Source organism: Balaenoptera acutorostrata, chromosome 3 (assembly GCF_949987535.1).
Source record: "Balaenoptera acutorostrata chromosome 3, mBalAcu1.1, whole genome shotgun sequence".
NCBI classification, from domain to species: Eukaryota; Metazoa; Chordata; class Mammalia; order Artiodactyla; family Balaenopteridae; genus Balaenoptera; species Balaenoptera acutorostrata.
This window is the reverse complement of record NC_080066.1, coordinates 167,150,051-167,169,753: the sequence shown is the minus strand read 5'-3', so window position 1 is coordinate 167,169,753 and position 19,703 is coordinate 167,150,051. Positions and strand designations below refer to the sequence as shown.

The 19,703-nt window shown below is 46.0% G+C and overlaps 1 protein-coding gene across 24 annotated transcripts in view; it reads right to left on the bottom strand.

Annotated features, from left to right (window-relative positions):
- LOC130707493 (forkhead box protein N3-like) overlaps positions 1-19,703 on the bottom strand; it is a 336,087-nt gene that overhangs the window by 208,539 nt on the left and 107,845 nt on the right. Inside the window, exon 3 of one of the 24 annotated variants that reach the window (XM_057542175.1) lies at positions 16,840-16,972. The exons of the other annotated variants lie outside the window; for them this stretch is intronic. The gene's annotated coding sequence lies outside the window, so the exon portion shown is untranslated. The remainder of the gene's footprint in view (positions 1-16,839; positions 16,973-19,703) is intronic. 24 annotated transcript variants of the gene reach the window in all.

Here is a 19,703-nt window from a genome sequence, read left to right as displayed (position 1 = left end):
TAGAGACTGCCTCGATAGTTCTGAATTCTTACTAGCTGGAAGTATAGCCAGGAGGCTATTTAAAGTTGATTGGGGAAAGTAGGAACCCTTGCCCCTTTGGGGCAGACCCCTCCATTGTGGGGAGGGCCACTTTGGTGAGCTCTCCCGACCGTGCAGACAGAAGTCAAGTTCCTCCTCTTTCTTCCTTACAGGAACCCCTGATATTGGAAAATTCATCCAAGATCAAATGCATCAGACTGGGATGTTAAGGAATCTGGCTAGTGATGTCAAAAGCCATCTCATGAGTGATACACTCCTACATAATTCCTTTTTTCTGTCATGCCCACCACCAAGCTGGACCAGGACTGCTGGAGGAGAAGAGACCTGGAAAGTTATTAGGAAATTCTAGGAGGGCAGGTTTAAAACTAAAACTTTGCACCCCACCCCTCATTTCAGAAGGCCACAGGTTGGGCGGTCTGGGAGCAACCAGTTCTTACCCATAACAGGTCTTCCTAGCCAAGTACGCTGGGTTCAAGCTATTCCCATAGACTTTGGTTCTTCTACAGCACAGAGTGTATTTCAATAAAGTCTTTAACCCACAGAAGCATCCTGAGGCCTCTTTATTCTAGCCTCAGCCACTGGGGCCGGGACATGGCATCACTGCTCTAGGGCCATAAGAAGTTGGGGGTCCCCTGATGGTTTTGCTGTGGACCAGTGCCTCGGGCATCACAGATATGCAGGGGTATGTGTCTCCTAGGCCACTGTCCCCAGCTGAGTGTAGTGCAGATGGAACAGATCCCAGTCTTCTCCAGATTCCATCAGCTGAGTAGGCATGGGGGCAGCAAACAATAAGGAAGGATCATGGAAGGGAGAAGGGACTAAGGAAAGGTCATGTATGGGGCTATGAGATGCCTCTATCTTCTTACCGTTCCCCAGGCTTGCCCGGTTCCCAGACCTGGGGAGCTCCTATGCTAACTTGGAGTTTAGAGGCAGTTCAAGTGCCTACTCTTCTGGCACTCAGCCTTTCTCAAATCATGGCCAAGAGCTCCCATCCTCCCAGCCCACTAAAAGGCAATCCTGATGCCATATACACATGGCCACAGTGTCTAGATACCTTTCCAGCAACACCTGGAAAACTTGAGTGATTCCCCCTTCCCAGAAATCTTGCTGCAAAAGCTTCCTTTGCTTAGTTTATGAAGTGGGCTCCACCCTCTTGCCGAACCCTTCAGTAAGTTCAGCAAGATGGCCACACGAGGTGTGTTTCATACCACCGACTACACGCAAAAGGGGCTCCCCCGGGCTTCCCTGGTGGCACAGTGGTTAAAAATCCGCCTGCCAATGCAGGAGACATGGGTTTGAGCCCTGGTCCGGGAAGATCCCATATGCCGCGGAGCAACTAAGCCCGTGCGCCACAACTACTGAGCCTACGCTCTAGAGCCCGCAAGCCACAACTACTGAGCCCGTGAGCCACAGCTACTGAAGCCCGCATGCCTGGAGCCCGGGCTCCACAACAAGAGAAGCCACCGCAATAAGAAGCCCACGCACCGCAACGAAGAGAAGCCCCCGCTCGCCGCAACTAGAGAAAGCCCGTGCACAGCAACGAAGACCCAACACAGCCAAAAATAAATAAATAAATAAATAAATTTAAAGGGAAAAAAAAGGGGGCTCCCTGAAACTCACAGATTTAAGCATTGCAAAGACTGTGAAGGGTGATCTAACACTTCCAACCTGAGCTGTTTATCATTTCAGGCCCTGAGAGGTCACATTCCATTTACTCCTGTAGGTGAAGATCTGCTGGTGCTACAGACTGGAGGACACTCTGGAGATGTCCCACTTAAATCTCAACCCTGGAGCTACCCAGATGTGGTAGCCTTAGAGCATCATTCTGGATTGATCCTAAGATTAGTTTTAAATGCTATTCCAGATTTCAGGTTTTCATGCAGTGTTATTTTTACAGGCTGATTATTGGGGTAGAATGTTAGGGTGGTCCCCTTCTCATTTGCTTTATTCATTTTTATAAATTATATGCGTGCACACACATTTCTACCAGCTGCCCCAAAATGAGTCTCAATGTGAACACCACTGAGCACTCAGGCAGGGAGAAGTCAGCGAGACGTCAGCAAGCAGGGCCTACGTCCCAAAAGCCTCCCTAGAGCTCCATTTTCTGGACCATCACCTCCACTTATTTTTCCTCCTTTTCATCTCTTTTCCTCTGTGTCTGCACCCCTGCCCCTTAATCACAACACAGTTCACTGAGGCATACAAGTCACTCTGCTTAAAGCAAACTGAGATGGGAATAACCAACACATTCAGCCCCGCAGGGGCAGCCATTCTGCTACCAAACACAACTCTGCCAAACCAAAAGGAAACTCCACTTCTTTCTCCTCTTCCTCATCTCTCTTCCAATTGATGGCAAGCGTAGGGGTTATGTTTTTTGCATGACTTGCTTTCTGGTGCCTCTTGACTGCTCAGACAACTGATTTGCCCATGAGCACCAGCTCTATCCATGTTGGAAATGCTCCTGAGTCTTAATTAAGGGCCAGTACTAGGCACTTGGATCAGTAGGATGAATCAAGACCTAGCCCATCAGGAACCCACACCTAGTGAAGGACACAGCCTGTAACAGCAATTACTCTACAGTGTGGTTAAGTGCTGGGACGCAGGTACAAACAGAATGTCATGAGGAACTGCAAGATACAAGGTCCCCACCCCCCAGTTAAAGCAAATCCTTTAACATGAGATAAAAAATTTACAGGGGGCTTGGGGCAGCTGACCAAGAATCTTGACCCCCCTCCTTGGTTTTCTCGGTTCAGTGATTGTTCCAGCCACCACGCTGAGGCCCCAGGGCAGCAGCATGGTGGGGAGCACACCGTTCTCATCACTGACAACTAAGGCAGAAGCCAGGGGGGCACATCTGAATCTTCATCTACAGAATGGGGAGCAAAGCAATGATTGAGATGATCACACATGAAGAGGTGATCACAGGCTTGGCACAAAATAAGAGTGGGTGCTCATTGTCGGTACATCGCTGCTGGTGGTGGTGATAATCCCGAACTCAGAAGAATCCATCCAGGCTGGACCCTGCTGGGGCTCTCAAGCACAAGCAGCTGCATTCACTGGCCACTTCTCGCAGGGGCTCTCACTACCCCAGCCTCAGACACGACTCTCTGCCGGAGAAGAAAATGAGTGCTGGCCAAGCTAGACAACCAGCCTCCAGCAGAGAATGGTGTGATCCCAGTGCTTTACCTGTCCCAGGTATGTTTATCACCGTCCACCACCATCTGCCCCAACTCTAAGCGACTTGCAGGCAGAGAACATGGTGTCATTACATGTTACTTAAGTAACAGAGCTGGGTTCATGCTCAACAAATGCAATCAGGAAATTTCTAATTTGGCAGGGGCTCTCGGAAAGGGTTATGTCCAACCTTTTCATTTAAAAATAGTTATTGGGACTTCCCTGGTGGCACAGTGGTTAAGAATCCACCTGCCAATGCAGGGGACATGGGTTCGATCCCTACTCCGGGAAGATCCCACATGCCGCAGAGCAACTAAGCCCATGAGCCACAACTACTGAGCCCTTGTGCTGCAACTACTGAAGCCCACACACCTAGAGCTCGTGCTCTGCAACAAGAGGAGCCAACGCAATGAGAAACCCGCACACTGCAATGAAGAGCAGCCCCCGCTCGCACAACTAGAGAAAGCCCATGAGCAGCAATGAAGACCCAAGGCAGCCAAAAATTTAAAAATAAAAAAATAAAAATACAATTATTTACTAGATAATTTCTAAATATAGAAAAATTTAAGGAAAATGTAAATGGCCCCTAGTCACACCACCTAAACAAACTAGGCCCATGTAAACCTTAAAAAATAAAACAAAAGTGCTAGATGCACCCTTGGGTTTTTTTGTGTTTTTTTTTAAGCCAAAACAGTACAGGAATGTGTAAAAAGTTGCTTCCCTCCTACCTTGAACCCTCAGTCCTCCCTACCTTTATCTTGTGTAACCTGCCAAAAATAAGTATGAAAATATAAGCACATATATGCATGCACATATATGCATATACATATATACACATATATGACTTGATTTTTTTTAACATAAATAGGACCTGAAACTTGCTTTTTTTTCCACTTAAGAAGTTGCTATGGTCTGAATGATTGTGTCTCCCCCAAATTCTAACAAACAATGTGATGGTATTAGTAGGGAAGGCCTTTGGGAAGTGATTAGGTCATGAGGATGGAGCCCTCATGAATGGGATTAGTGCCCTTATAAAAGAGACCCTGCAGAACTCCCTAGCCCCTTCCACCAGGTGAGAACACAAGAAGTCTGCAAACCAGAAGAGGGTCCTCACTAGATACCTTGACCTTAGACTTCCAGCCTCCAGAGCTGTGAGAAATACATTTCTGTTGTTTATAAGCCACCCAACCTGTGGGATTTTTCTACAGCAGCTTGAACAGACTAAGACAAAAGGCAATGGACAGGGACCTCCCTGGTGGCGCAGTGGTTAAGAATCCGCCTGCCAATGCAGTGGTTAAAAATCCACCTGCCAATGCAGGGGACACGGGTTTGTTCCCGGGTCCAGGAAGATCCCACATGCCGCAGAGCAACTAAGCCCCTGTGCCACAACTACTGAGCCCGCGCACCTAGAGCCCATGCTCCGCAACAAGAGAAGCCACCGCAATGAGAAGCCCACATACCGCAATGAAGAGTAGCCCCCCTCACCGCAACTAGAGAAAGCCCATGTGCAGCAATGAAGACCCAACGCAGCCAAAGATGAAAAAAAAATTGTTTAATAAATAAAAAAATAAAAAGGCAATGGACAAAGTTCTCAAACCAAAATACTTGCTTCATACTCCCCACACCATGCTACTTTCTGATTATATTATGATCTTGAGCAGTTTATTTAACCTCACTTTGCCTTGGCTTTTTCATGTGTAAAATGGGAATAGGTGAGTCAATACATGTAAACTTCTCAGAATGTAGACGGCACTCAAAAAACATGTACTATTGTTACTTATTACCATTATATCTTTGCACCCTTCCCATGTCATCCTATTTAAATGCTGCCCAGTGTGCCAAGGATATACACTTGTCTACCAAGGATAAACACTTACCCAGTCCCCGGGGGATGGGTATTGAGGTTGTATCTAATTTTTTGCTGTTGCTATTATGAACGATATCAATATTCCCATTCACCAGTTTTTGATACTTTGGTGAGTAGATCCATAGGATACATTCTTGAGGGTGAACTTGCTAGGTCAATGCTTTTGATAGATATTGCCAAATGCCCTCCCAAGATGCTCCACCAATGTATCCTCCCAGGAAAACAGAGAGAGGGTATCTATTTCCCAACTCCAGCCCAGAATTGGATATTTTCAAATTTTTAAATACTTACCATACAAGTGACAAATGGTATCACATTTGTCGTTTTGATTTGAGTCTCTTTAAATTATGAGTGAGGGGGCTTCCCTGGTGGCGCAGTGGTTGAGAGTCTGCCTGCCAATGCAGGGGACACGGGTTCGAGCCCTGGTCTGGGAGGATCCCGCGTGCCGCGGAGCGGCTAGGCCCGTGAGCCACAATTCCTGAGCCTGCGCGTCTGGAGCCTGTGCTCCGCAACAAGAGAGGCGCAATGGTGAGAGGCCCGCGCACCGCGATGAAGAGTGGCCCCCACTTGCCGCAACTGGAGAGGGCCCTCGCGCAGAAACGAAGACCCAACACAGCCATAGATAAATAAATAAATAAAATAAATAAACCCAAAGTTTAAAAAAAAAAAAAGTAAGCTGAAATATTTAAAAAAAAAAAATTATGAGTGAGGTTGAGAACTCTTTAATTTACAGATGAGAAAAACAGACACCCAGTGTCCCCTAACTGGCTTAAGGTCTAATCCTGAGCTAGTTATACAGACAAGCCTGGACCAGATCTCGGCTCTGGGACCACCCTAAGGATGCCCTGACCCCCAGCACCAGGAGGAGAGTCTGACAACCAGTGGACAAACTTCTTCTTTCCCCCTGCCGGGCACACCAGCTGGGTAGGCAGGTGGCTCTCCGATGCCCGGGTTAGGGTGAGAGCCTCCCTCGGGACCCGCAATCCCAAGGCATGTGTTTCCCCTGCCTGACAGGGAAATCTCAGCCTCTTCCTCGGCCCAGGAAGCAGGGCTGTGGGGCCTCTCCAAATGGAGAGCTGCTGACTGCAGCTCGAATACAGAAAGTTTTGCCTCCGAACTGCCTGAGGTTCCAAGGTGTTTTTTCTCCTGCTCATGTCATATCAAATGTTGTTCCATCTGACAGCAAAGTGGTTCGTGTTGTGATTGGACCTTCACGTTCCTCTATCTCCTTCTCTGTGGAACCGGACTTCATTAACTGGGAAAGAACGCTCCTTGCAGTAGGGAAAGGATCTCTGGGCACATCCCGCGGGCGGGGACAGGGCAGGTGTTCACGGGGCAACACAGGGGTGTGAGTACCCGGTCTAGCTGAGGGGCTCAGCTTCTGGGTCTCACTGGTGCTGTGACCTTGGGTGCTTCTCTCTAAGCCTCACCGTCCCCACCTGAACGATGGAAATGACACCGATACCTGCTTTGCCTCACCTGCAGGGTTGTTTCAAGCTAAGTAGATCATGTGGGTGACACTGCTTTGAAAACTGTGAGACTCAGCACAAATGGGGGACCTTGGTGAATGTCAACCAGCTGGTCGCCATCGGCTTCCATGCCAGAATGTTCCTGCAGGAAGCAGCCAGCCTCAGACATGGGGTGGGGTCTGCCTCTGCTCCCAGATATTCCTGAAGCCCTCCACCTCACACCAAGCACACCAGAACCAGGCTGATCATCCCGACACAGACTGAGTCGAGGCCTCACCTGGATTGTGCAAAAAAGCATTTCATAAGCATCTGTTTACACATCAGCTAAACTAGGTGTTCAGCAAAGAGAACATCCAGTAACTTCATATTCCTTTGGCAAATTAGGAAGCACAGCTCCACTTGCTGGAATTTCTCAGCCAACTGATACTCACCATACATTAGAATTAAAAACTAAACATGGCCATTTTGAAGGGAATCGTCCTACAGTTATTACATATTTCCCTACCACTTTCCTAAAAAAAAAAAAAAAAGAGTTAAATACAGTCCAGCCTGTCTGCTTATCTCACTGCCACCGTCATAAACACTGATTATCCTTCTAAGTCTCAAATCATAAGAACCTGTTCTACCACTCCTAGCTTTGAGACCTTAGGCAAATTATTTAACCTCTTTGTGCCTAAGTTTTCTGGAAAATCAGACAACCGAGTTAATTAGGAGTGGGGCTACATTAATAACACAAAACCAGCAAGGATCAACTTAAAGTTCAGTGCATGGATTTGGAGAAAGCTCTTTTGTTCTCTGAGATATGTTTTGTTTCTCCCTAGCTCCTGGCTATATTCCAGAGAGCTGAATTTGCTGGCTCCGTGAGGCTCTCTTGTGTGGATATAAATTCCTTTTGGGGACTTGGAGAACATAACTAAGGCCCTGATGGGGACTGTTACACCAACAGCCCAAGCCCAAACCCAAGCGTTCAGTTCCAAAAGGGAGACTTAAAGCCGGCACCCTGGAACAGCCAGGGAGAGACGAACAGAAGACACAGAGAGCACGGAGGCAAGGACAACGGGAGCCTCCCTGAGCCTGGAGAGCGAGGAACAACTTCCCGACTGTCGGCTGTACGCACAGACCAACGTCCCAAACAAGCGAGCTTCGTCTTTGTAAGAAGAAACCTTCAGGGACTTCTCTGGTGGCGGAGTGGTTAAGAATCCGCCTGCCAATGCAGGAGACATGGGTTCGAGCCCTGGTCCAGGAAGATCCCACATGCCACGGAGCAACGAAGCCAGGGTGCCACAACTACTGAGCCTGCGCTCTACAGCCCGCGAGCCACAACTACTGAGCCCACGTGCCACAACTACTGAAGCCTGCGCGCACGCCTAGAGCCTGTGCTCCGCAACAAGAGAAGCCCGCGCACCGCAACAAAGAGTAGCGTCTGCTCCCCGCAACCAGAGAAAGCCGGCACGCAGCAACAAAGACCCAACGCAGCCAAAAATAAATAATTTTTTTTAAAAAAGAAGAAACCTTCAGATGCCCACTTAGGAAACTGAAATATAAAGGATGAAATATAAAAGTGAACACCCAAGAGGGGGAAACCAAGCAATGTAGCTGCTCCAGAAGGTCTGTGTAGGAGGAGCTGAGAAGGGGCACAGGGTTGGCCGAGAAGGGGACGGCTGCGGGGTCCACAGATGGCCCACCTGCAAAACAAGCACACGGAACGCTTGCTTGAGTGGCTTACGTTGTATGTGCGATGGAGAGACTGCGGGGCTAGAGCCCCGAGCCACTCCCTGGTTCAGTCTCTGGAGAGGACAATAATGAAGAGATGAAGCAACTCCATTTCAGGTGACTCGTCCATTTTTCTGAAGGATGTAAAGAATTCTCTCATAAGCTCTGCTCACTTGCTTCCATTGAGCTAGGTTTCTAGAGTTCTATCTATAATATTGAAGTTGTATACTATGGGCATCACACAGCTATTTATAAATATTTCAGCTCTCTCTACTTCACGTACACAGTTATATAACATTTTCCCACCTTGCTGAAGTTAGGTGTGGCCACATGACTAGCTCTGGCCAATGAAATGTGAGCGGAAGTTGGATGGCTTTAAGAGCCAGCACGTGCTTCACCATTTTCTCCCTTCCCTCAGCCTTGGTGACGGGGAATGTTCCATTGCCTCCATCCGGGAGTGAGGTCAAGGATGACTTGGAGCACAGTCCTTAGCCAACCTCAGTAGATACGTAGGGTAAGCAAGAAATAAACCTTCATTGTTTTATGCCCCTGAGTTTTGGGGGCCATCTGTTACCCTATCACCTCGTCTACCCTGAGTGATACACACGTACCACTTAGCCACCAGGACATGACCTTCTTCTAAATCAGTAACTGGTTGTGCACCCAGAGAATTCGCAGTACTAGGAACCTAGCTGTTTATTACGGACGTAGACACAATTTTTAATTATGAGAAACCAAACTCCTTTCCAAAAGGTAAATTTTAAAACTAAGCTCTCAGGAATTCCCTGGCGGTCCAGTGACCAGGACTTTGTGCATTCATTGCCAAGGGCCCAGGTTCAATCCCTGGTCGGGGGAACTAAAATCCTACAAGCCGCGTAGCACGGCCCAAAAATTAATTAATTAATTAATTAAAATGAAAAGAAATTAAATAAAACTAAGCTCTCAAACAATCCCCCAAACCCTCTAATTCCTTTCCTGAGCCCCAGTGTACACGTCCCCAGGTGCAAGGCCAGACATTAAAACCTGCTCCAAATGCACCATCTACCATTAGAGGAGAAGGCAATCATCTTAAGAAACTCCACTTTCCGACGTGGAAGATTTCCCGCATTACATTCTTGATCAACACGCGAGTTCATCCTCCCAGACGTCAAGCTGGACTGGCCAAATGGGAACTCCTTTGTGGGCTCTCCTTCCCTGTTGAATCCAGAGTTTTAAAATGCAGTTCCTTGCAAATTCCCTGGTGGTCCAGTGGTTAGAACTCTGTGTTTCCACTGCAGGGGGCGCGGATTCAATCCTTGGTGGAGGAACTAAGATCCCGCATGCCACACACGTGGCCAAAAAATAAAATAAAACAAAATGCAGCTCCTTGAATATCACTATGGGTTGACACCCCCCAGAGTCAGGTTCAACCCAACTTCTCATGCCTCCAAAGGCATATTTTAATTCACCATTTTATTTAATATATAAAACATGAATTAAGACAAAACTTGCAGTACTCTCCTACACTAAAAAAAAATCCACGAAGTTTTTCTACAGCAAATATATCAAAATATACGTCTCACACAGTTGCAATGTAATCCAGGTACACTGGCTAAGTTGCGACCAATGAAATCTTCCCATTTCTAAAGACCAGGACCAAAGACACAGCTTCTGTTTATATAAAGCCATTGATTCAATCATTTGGGGTCAGATTTATTGTTTTAGCCATCATTACCTTTTTCACTTATAAATCAGTATCAATCTAGTCATTTTAGTGACCAAAATAACTATACCATGATCTAATTTCTTAGGTTGTTAAAATGACCAGATCAGAGTCACAGCGGGTGAATCAATAAAATGCCTGGAAATAAATATGAGGGGAAATGTACAGTCACCCCGTTGGATGTCAAGGTCGAAAGGCCTGCCTTACTACTCGTATCCGTGCCTCAAGCCTTACAATTTATATCTATATTCTGACTTCCCAAGGTGCCGGGGCCAATCTCTAAGAATTCTGATGTGCACGTATTGCAGAACCACTCGGATGTAATAGTCAAGTAAATTATTAATGAAAGAACTATACAAATAAAACATCATGCTCGGGGCTTCCCTGGTGGCGCAGTGGTTGGGAGTCTGCCTGCTAATGCAGGGGACACGGGTTCGAGCCCTGGTCTGGGAAGATCCCACATGCCACGGAGCAGCTGGGCCCGTGAGCCACAATTGCTGAGCCTGCGCGTCTGGAGCCTGTGCCCCGCAACGGGAGGGGCCGCGATGGAGAAAGGCCCGCGCACCGCGATGAAGAGCGGTCCCCGCACCGCGATGAAGAGTGGCCCCCGCTTGCCGCAACTGGAGAAAGCCCTCGCACGAACCGAAGACCCAATACAGACAAAAATAAATGAATTAATTAATTAAAAAAAAAGAAAATCCTTAAAAAAAAAAAAAAAAAAAAATTCTAATTGTGCTTTAAAAAAAAAAAAACATCATGCTCTTTTATGCAGTAATAATTATTATCATAAGCAATGCAAATTGAATAATAAGAATCATCAGGACAGTTCGGTGATAAGCTAACAATTTCTGGCAATCAGACCAAACATCTCTGCTCAAGCTGTTTAATAAAATAAATAGCAGGTTGTTGACATTTTTGTTCAGTTAAGCACACATACATCCAGAGACTACTTATGTGTCCCGGGTAGAAGAGCTAAAAAAGAAGTGGAGACTGAATAATACAAAAGTGGAACCACTTACAATGGGGATCATTTAGATATCTCCACAAGAAATCAATGAATCCTATAAACTGTCCCAGAATCAAATGACATCACTTGCTTATTTATACACACATTGCATACACATACATTTACATATACATCTGCATTACATGAATATACATATATATACAACATTATAAGAATCTTCTTATAATGTTTCAGGTACTTTCACGTGAGGGATAAAGTTAAATGCCAGAAGAATACTAGGCCATCACTATTTAGAAGCATTTATCAAGCACCTAACTTCCTATCACACAGGCACACACCACTTTGCAAAAAAGCAAACCACTTCCTTCTTTACCTTAGAGGACCCCCGATGCTGGAACCCTCTAGAAATCATGCAGTCCTCAAACAGCATTGCCCAATTTTCTACCAGTTCACCCAAGACTGATTCAGAAGAGAAGCTGTCCGTTCACAGATCAAACTAACCACAGAGAAAGTCTATTAAATTCTAATTGGCAAGTAATTTGGACCTTCCAGTAGCAACTACAACCAATTTCCTGCCTCTTTTTGTGTACCTGGAAAAATACGTTTTCTATCTGAGGTAATGATATCCTCTGGTATTCAGAGGAAAAAAGTCAAAGGCAGTGAGGTCTCCTCAGCTTCCAGCAAGAATAAAGAAATGCTAAAGAGTGAGCTGAACCTACCTGCCGTCAGATGTGTTCATCTCACAAGCAAACTCATCTTCTCCTAGGGTCTGAGTGTTGGTAAAAAGTCCAACCATTCAGAGGCCATTTGACTGGGCTTGGTGGTGTATTACGCCCTTTACAATGGACTGCCCTTCATCATGGACTGCCCTTCCTTCATCATGGACTGCCGTATTAACGAGACCAATTTGGATGCCATTCTCTTTCAAGGGGTATCAACTTCAAAACAGCTCTACCTCTTCAGACTCCGGGAGATGCCCCTGCTCTGAGTTGCAATTATTTCCTTTGAACCTAACTCTATCCTAAAAGCCAAAAAACTCTCACCTGAGCTACGCGGCTACCACCACTGATGGAGCTACGATACTTGAGCACAGTTCTGAGTTTGGGCTCAAAAGACTCGGTCCCTGGTTAATGCCCAAATATCCATTTGGGGAGTTCCCATGCATATACCAGAGTGAGAGTAAAATAAATGTGGACACATAAATATGCCCACTATAGGGAAACAGCAGCATATGGCACTTTTTACCAGGAGGAACAGTTCACCCTCTGCCTTTGCAGGGGGGATGGGGTCTGCCGATTTCCACCAGGAGACAAAGGTGTGACTGTGTATTCTTAAGCCAGAGTGCTGTGGCCAGATGCCTACTCATCATTTCAAATGCCTTTCTTCTCTCCTCCCTAAAGCAGGAAGAAAGTCTTAATTGATGCTATGTCTCTAACACTTGCTAATCTCCTGTTTAATAAGGAAGACAAGCCACAGGCTGCGGACCTCCAGTAAACAGCAGTAGGGGCCAGTAAGGAGGAGAGAGAGGGAGGTGAGGAGGGAACCAAGGAGAAGGGGCGAGAGAAGCCAAGTCAGGGAGGTTCCCAGATCGTGATTTTGCACCACAATAAAATTTCAAAAATAGTTTCGGAGAGGCGTAGGTTGCCAACTTTTTATTTTTCCAAGTAAAGAATATTGAACTCACTATCTTGAGCTTATTTTTCTCTTTGCCTTGGACTGGGGAAAAGTTCATCTTTGAACACCTATTTGTACATATCTGTTTGTTCCCCCCTCCTCCCCACACCCCATCAACTGTAAACCCAAGCAGGCCCCTCAGAATCTCTCTACCTTCCACACAGGAGGGCCCCTGGTGTCCAAGAACCACTGAAGTAGACAGATTGGATCCCGAATCTGAGAATTATTACTTACTTTCTCATTTCACTTCAGAATGTTTCACATTTCCTTATCTTCCTTCAGAGAATTTCTGTGAAACACCTTTTCTAAGGTGATATAACTATATGGCCATCTCAAAAAAAAATCAACACATTTTACATCGGATTCATTTCAACCCTTGATAAGAAAGCAGTATGCATGCTTCTAATGGAAATGAATTCTAACAAAAGGGTGTATTCACACTTTCAGCCTAGGGGCCTGACCCACGAGGGCCAAGAACACATGTGCAAAGAATGTGAATGCCGTCTTTTGCAGGCAGACAGCAGAAGGAGCAAATGACCAAAGATTTCCATCCATTTATCTTGACACAAACCTACTCTTCCGCCAGCCAAGATGACGGTTCTGAAGGGAACCAACTTGCAGAGTCTGGATCTGAACCAGGGCTTTCAGCAACAACTAAGGATTTAGACCAGCTTAATTTCTGAATTCTTGTAAAACAAAGACCATATATGTTAAAGTGGCCAGCTCAGGGCCTGTGTGCAAACATCTCCCTCTTCCCTTGAGACGAGAGCTCTGTATCTGGCCTCTCTCTCCCTGGCAAACAGCTTGCAAAGGGCTTTCAAACATGAAGAACTCTTTGTTGAAGAAGCTCTCATATCTACCTTGTTATCTGCAGTACATAGAAACAACTGACTTAGAAGTCTTTTCAATTCATTCTCATTAAATAAAAGATGGATTTTCATCTCATTTCCAATTATCAGTCAGGAACATACATTCTTTTTTTGTGGCTGCATTGGGTCTTCATTGCTGCGCTCGGGCTTTCTCTAGTTTCGTTGCGGTGCATGGGCTTACTGCGGTGGCTTCTCTTGTTGTGGAGCACGGGCTCTAGGTGCACGGGCTTCAGTAGTTGTGGCACGTGGGCTCAGTAGTTGTGGCGCACAGGCTTAGTTGCTCCGTGGCATGTGGGATCTTCCCGGACCAGGGCTCGAACCCATGTCCCCTGCATTGGCAGGCGGATTCAAACCACTGTGCCACCCGGGAACATACATTCTTTTTTTTTTTTTTAAAGATTGATTGATTGATTGATTGATTGATTGCTATGTTGGGTCTTCGTTTTTGTGCTAGGGCTTTCTCTGGTTACGGCAAGCGGGGGCCACTCTTCATCGCGGTGCACGGGCCTCTCACCATCGCGGCCTCTCGTTGCGGAGCACAGGCTCCAGACGCGCAGGCCCAGCAGTTGTGGCCCACGGGCCCAGTCGCTCCGCGGCATGTGGGATCTTCCCAGACCAGGGCTCGAACCCGTGTGCCCTGCATTAGCAGGCAGATTCCCAACCACTGCGCCACCAGGGAAGCCCAATTATAATCATTTTAAGAGCTACCATAAAATGAGCGTTTACTGTCTGCCAAGCACTGTGCCAAGTATTTTACTTTTATTTATTTATTTTTTTAGTGACGTATAGTTGACATACAACATTATGTTAGTTTCAGGTGTACAACATAGTGATCCGACAATCGAATACATTATGAAAGGATTACCACGACAAGTAAAACCATCTGTCCCCATGCAAAATTATTACAGTACTATTGACTCTATTCCTTATGCTGTATTTTACATTCCCACGACTTATTGATTTTACAGCTGGAAGTCTGCATCTCTTAATCCCCTTCACCCAACCCTCCTCCCCCTGTGCCAAACATTTTATAAGAATTATTTTACTTAATTCTCATGCCAACTCTATAAGGTAAATATCATTATCCCCCTTTTACAGGTGGGGAAATGGAGGCTCAGATACCTTCCATTATTTTCTAGGAATCCACAGCTCAGAAATCACACCCCAAGTCATTCAGCTGGAAAGAGGAGGGACGGGAATCTGAAACTCTGGCTGATATGCTAACCCTAACATCCACTGCCTCCCCCTGGCACCCTTGGGTCGCTCACTACAAGCAACCCTGCCAGAAGCCACAGCTTTTACGGTGCATGCAGTTTAACTGGCACCGCTAAAAACGCAGCCCATCCCGTCTTTCCTAGAAGCCAGCGTTGTTTTCACTCTGCTTTCAAGTCCTGTTGAGGCTTCATGCCCGCTCTCTCAGGAGGCCTCATGTCAGCCCTCAGGCCTTGGACCACCACAGCAGTCATTCAGTCCAATTAGACAAAGCCATTTCTCTCAGGAGAGCTGGTGCAATTCCACAATGGTTTATGAGGGACCAAAACTCTGATCTTGTTTTAAATAAAGCAAGCCCTCCAAAGTTCACAAATCTCTTTCATCTGCTTTAGTTTGTGATGACAATGAGACAAACGTTAGTGGGGAAGCTGTCCCCTCCACCACCGATGTCTCGCTTTGTGACCTTCCTTGGAGATTCTGCGGCCCCTCAGTTTCTCTATATACAGAATACAAACTCTTACCTTCTTCAAAAAAATGAGTGTGGCGACCAAGTGAGATAGTAAAAATACTTGGAGAAAAAAAAAATTAAATGCCGTCTACAGCGAAGGTGTTAATGTCATATCTTTTCCAAATAGTACAGGTTCTGGCAAATTCCACCGGGCATTTATTTACAAGGCCAAAGCACAGATCCAGAAACTCTCTCTGTTACATATATGGGGATTTCCATTTAATGAAATGTTTCCAGGAAACACCTTAGAGCCATAAGCAAACGTGCTAAGCGGGCAGCCATAGGAAAACTCCCCGTAGGTCTATGAATCAGTCCTTGGGAGAGTTTTCTGTTTTGTTTATTAACATTTGGGCCCCATTTATGACTCAAGCATAACTTCCCTTGGCATTAAAGTAACTGGGAACTGAGATTAATTGCCCGATTTTTAATTACATTTGGCCTCTTGGCACTGCATGTTGTAAGTACCCTGTCTCTCAGGGCACACTGACAACAAGTGATCTGTCGTCGGCTATTCTGAAAGAGCTTTGGTGTCTGCGCAGTTTATGATCACTAAAATAAAGGGTTCTAGCCTTCTAAGAATCTAACACACACACTCTTTGTGTGGCTTTACAAATGCCTCCAATAATGAGACCATCACGGGAAAACATATTGAATTGAGTTTCTCGACTATTTACACACCCCCTAACCTGTCCAGTTGCCTCTGCCTCTTCTGGCCTCAGACTCCATTTTGAACATGGATTTCTTTTTTCCTTTCTGGAGTCTCTTATTTTCTCCACTGTATTCATTCAGAGGGGGGGAAAAAAAAAGACCTCATAAATGTCATTTCATATTCCAAGCAATTTGCTATAGGCAACTACACCATTACTTTGTACAAATAAATTTACATAAATCATTATTAGAATGTTTTATCTTAGCAAGATTATTTGGTTCCCAGAGCACAAATTAAATGCATGCTTAAAGCAGAATATTTTAAAGTTATTCCTATATTGTTTATGAGGCGGGATTAGAAATTTCCATCTAATTTTTCTTTCATAATGGAATTCCTTTAGTTTTCTTTGTACATCTAGAAACCACATGTATAATTTTCTAGGGGGTTTCTTGAAGCAAGCATTGCAATAGATGCTTCTGATACATTTGGTCCATTTTTCAGAGACTATTCCCTTTGATTCCATGGGGTCAGTTTTGAACAGTGATTAGGAAGGCCAGGAACCAGGGAAATTAAAACCATCTCCTGAGTAGATGGGTTTTTGTCTGATATTATTCTGCAAGCAAACCAGTCGTTGGTTGTGGTTTGGCTTTTTTTTTTTTTTTTAAATAAACAAATTTGTAAACAAAATTCCTGAAAATGGAGCTCAGTTTCTACTCACTGTTTAAGTTGGGAAGATGCCTGTTTGGATCAACTGCACAGTACATGACAAGTCTTCACTGGAGTTCTACTCCACCCTAGATTTCAAAATAACATCTTTTCTCCCTATATATAAAGGTAGTGCCCATTTTTAAAACAAGCTGCAGTTGTCAACATCAGGGAAGCGGGCAGAAAGGGACCAACTGAAAGTCAGGAGTGGAGCTTGCCACCCTGAACCTGTTAACCTGCTGGCTCCGGGTAACTAGTCTTCTCATCGGGGTCAAAAAGGGCTGGACTCACCGCTCAGAGCTGTACCCTTCTCCCCGTGTGTGGTGTGGGAACAGATTCCCAAGCCAGTGTCAGGGAAGTGGGGCCCCACGTGGTCAAGGGCACAATCCTCGTAAAGGATGAGTGAGACAGTCCCGTGCAAGAGCTGGAAAGAGCAAGAAAGAGCTGGGTTCCAAGCAAAGTGGTGCCACTCTCTAGCTGTGATCAGGCACAATTTAAACCTTTCTGCATCTGTTACCTCATCTTAAAATGAGGTTACTTGTACCTACTTCACAAGTTTGTTTGGGGAATTAAATGAAAGAAGGCAGGCAGAAGCTGAGGACAGTGTGACCTCTGGAAGAGGCTCAATAAACAGTAGCTAACATTAATCTTCAAGGATGACCAGCGGGGTCAAGCTGGGGTGATCATGTCACGTATTGTCGATACCAGCATATTTCCAGGTGTGAAAGGAAGGGCTGTATTTTAATTATGTTGGGTCAACTGGCAAATGCTTCCAGGCACACTGGGGCATGTGTGACTATCCCAACTCCAGCCCATCACCATTCAAGACCCGGTAAAGAAGTTAGGTAACGATTATATCTTACGTATTTTACGACTCGTTATACCTTTTAGAGATCTTTCATACATCTTTTCAAGCCTTTCGTAAACTGGGTGAAAAAATGTAGGTCTGGGTTAATTACCCTTTAATCATGAGCAGACAGAAGCACAGATAAAAGTTCGGGCTTTCCCACAGTGACACAGTGTTGCAGGGGCAGTGGGAACCCCAAGCGTACCTCATGCTGCTCCCTACTTCCTACCCTCCCAGCAACGAGACAGGGTCATGTGACGAGTTCTGGCCAATGGACTGTGGACGTGGAATTGGTCTGAGTCACTTCTGGTCTAAGGCACCTAAGAATGGGTGTGTGTTCTCAACTCTTTTTCACATATCGAAGCAACCAGGAAGCCACAGTTTGAGACGTAGGTGTCACAAGATGGGGGAGGCAGCAAAGCCACACTCGTGCAATCCAACTCTGGGTGAGTGAGAAATAAACTTTTATTGCACTAAGCCCTGAGATCTGGAGTGTACTTTTTACCCTAGTATCCCACAGCCTGCCCTGGCTCAGCTAGCTAGTACGATTAGAACCCACATCTCCAACTTTCACCAGTTTTCACTCAACAGTATCAAAAATCCCACCAGATTGGCAAAATGCTGCCAAGATTAAATGCCATAGCTTACTCATGGCAAATCTTCAGTGCTTACTTGATTTAAAACAAAATGTTTTTTTGGTTTAAAACAAAATAGTTCACACCCAGTGCCAAGTAAAAAGAAGAAAGTTCCAAAATGCAGGCTATATTTTAATTTGGTGCTGATTTGTTCCAACATTTACCTTAACCCGAGACGCCTGGATGCCTCATTTTAAAGACAACCCTAATAATTAGATTCCTGAAATGAAACAGCCTCAATGTCATATCTAGCTTTAACTGAAAGTTAAATAGATGAACAGAAAAATCCAACTAGACTATGACCAATTCTCTATCTCAATGTAGAAAATTCCTCTCTTCCTCTCTTGCTTATTTAAATCCTACTCATCCTTCAATCCTATTTTCTTTATGAGGGAAAAAGTTCCACACCTCAAATTTTGCAAACACTTGTGTCAATCAATTGCCTAGGCCAGAGGATAGCAAATTTGTTCCTGTAAAGGGTCAGAAAGTAAATACTTTATGGTTTCTGACGCACCTATTCAACTCTGCCCTTGTAGCACAAAAGCTGGTATAGACAATCTGGAAATAAATAAACATGACTATGTTCCAGTAAAACTTAATTTAGGGACATTGAAATCTGAATTCCATATCATCTCTACAAGGCAAAATATACTATTCTTCTTTTAATTTTTTCCAGTCATTTTAAAACGTGAAAACCATCTTGGCTTGTCCACCCCAAACAAGCAGTGGGCCACGCCTGGCTGGCGGGCCGCAGCTGACCCACCCCAGGCTTAGAAGAGGCAGGGCAACGACAGATTAAGCAGTTGCTTTTGTGGGAGGGGAACACAAATACTGTTGTTCTAGTTCTTCCACTTCCCGGTGGCTGGTGACCCGGGGCTCTGACTCCAGGAAGGCCTGAGCTCCCGGATCAGCCAGGCCTCAGTTCCAGAAGCACTGCAGCACGCTAAGGCAGGTGGTGTGTGGCCACGCAGACCTGACGGGATGGGCAGGAGCCTCGGCCGGCGACCCTCAGCAGCACCCTCAAGACCCAGGGCAGGAAAGCCGCCACTGCTTTATCCAAAAGAGCCAGGTGTGGGCAGGATTTGCTGGGCCATTGCAAGATGAATCAGCGCACTGGGCTCCCACCCCTGACTATGGCCCCAGCTTCAGCCTTGAGGCCCTCCCTGAATTCTGGTTTTCTGAACTCTTGATACACTCTTGGCCTCAACGTACAAACTCATGTTCCTGGCTTCCTCTTCCTACTCTTCCGCTCCACTTCTCAACTCAGAATCACCCGCTGTGAACCACCAGGTACTGACCTCACACAGCACCTGGTTCATCCCGGGGCCCTGTCAAGCCACACCTGCCAGGCAGAGTGCGGAGGGGAGGGGGGCAGGTATGTAAGAATAAACAGTCAGGTAGAGAGGCGGAGGCCAGGTATGGGCAAGCCCAAGGAAGCAGAAGGCCAGCCAGGTAGCAGCCAAGCCAGGGCTGGGGCACCAGAGACTAGGGTCCCCTGAAGGAAGCTGTCAGCCAAGGTGACTCTGTAACAGAGCAGGTAGGGTGTCCACAGGGGAACCTTAAGGGACCCAGGCCCTGAGAAGGAGCCTGGCTCTGGCTGGGATAGAGGCTCAGGGTCCTCCAAGCCCTGTCTGGTCCTCACTGGCTAGTCTCATGGCAGGCTCATTCCCGCC